Below are 1,622 nucleotides of genomic sequence, written 5' to 3' on the forward strand. Positions count from 1 at the left end.
TAATGGAAACATATAGTATATTTTGTTGCTAGGATCCTGCGTTGGAATGTTTACTTCAGACTTTACATATAGTATATACTAATTACAGAAGCCAACTACAAATTTTAATATGCACAAATTACTATTTTTGGGACAATGCAGCAAAGCTCCTACACATATTAACATAATGCAGTAGTTAATTAGGTACAACTTCAACTATAAATGCATACATCTCCAACAAACATCTAAAATTTCATTACTTACCTAAACAACAACCAATTATAATATAGATGAATCTTTTATCATCTAAATCAATTCATTGGCACATCTTAATTAATGCATTCCAAATCAATATGTTTCCATCCACTATCATTGAACCACAGATCAAATCAAATAATCATAAATGTTAGCAGCATTGAACTACAGATGTAATAATCATATGACGTCTATCTGACCTTAAATTCCCCCTTAAATAAGGTATTCATCCTCATACTAATTAAATTCTAACAAGCAAAAATTCAACTACTAATCTAATAAGCATCTGAAAAAACCCCAAGATGCTTTTATGTCTGAAGCAACAACATTGCAGAGGATGTTCAATGCTGTCAACATCTCTGAAGCAACGACAAAATTCCTCTACTAACCCAAAGTAAATAAGCATAGACTGCCCCTTCCCCTCGACCACGCTTCCCCTCTCCTTCAGAAGCCCCAATCCAGCACAAAAAAATCCAGCCCTTGAGAAGCTCTTTTTGATTAACATGACAACACCCAGTACATGAGCACATCCTTCACTATATTTACAACCAAACTAATGCACCATCTAATCATCTCACTTAGACAATTTCCAAAAACACAAGGCCATGCACAACCCATCTCATAGCCTCTGCCTGACAGGCATCAATCAAGCATCAAATAACTGCAACTATGACAACATGCATCAATCAAGCATCTAAGAATTGCAACTATGACAGCCATAATCCCTAGAACTAAGCATCCATTTAATTAATCATCAAGCCAAAGAACTAAAGCAGGCACCAACCAAACCAATACAAAAGTATATATTTGACTCCAAACACCTAAAGAATTGCAAAAATTCCATTACTAATCTAATAAGCATCTGAAAAAACCCCATCCCTCAATCTGGCTACTTCTAACCTAATCTAATAATCATATGTGGTCCACCATTCTTGCACGAATCTAATACAGGAAAACCATAATGCAGAGAAAACCCTACCTCCAACAAATCTAACCAAGCAAAGTTCTGGCACAAACCCTACAATCTAAAAACTACCAACTAAAAGTTAGCCGCAGATACCTTCAGCTCCGCTTCCTTCTCGCCGGAGACGTCCTCCACCTTCTCCATCTTCTCCACCTTCTGCGCCTCACCAGAGCCCGCCTCCACCTTCTGCGCCTCGCCAGAGCCCGCCTCCACCTTCTGCTCCTCGCCGGAGTTGGCCAGAGCGGGCGCATCTGGCTGGACCGCGCCGCTGCGGCCCGCCCCCGCCTTCTCCAGATCTCCAACGAAGGGAGCACCGCGCTGGACGCCGGCACGCCCCCTCACAAAGGTGCCCGCAGCGATCTGCCGCGCCTGCTCCACCAGATCTGCGCCCCAATCGGGGCGCTCGCCTCCTGCGTCTGCCATT

This window comes from Triticum dicoccoides, unplaced genomic scaffold (assembly GCF_002162155.2).
Source record: "Triticum dicoccoides isolate Atlit2015 ecotype Zavitan unplaced genomic scaffold, WEW_v2.0 scaffold121109, whole genome shotgun sequence".
In the NCBI taxonomy this organism is placed as follows: domain Eukaryota; kingdom Viridiplantae; phylum Streptophyta; class Magnoliopsida; order Poales; family Poaceae; genus Triticum; species Triticum dicoccoides.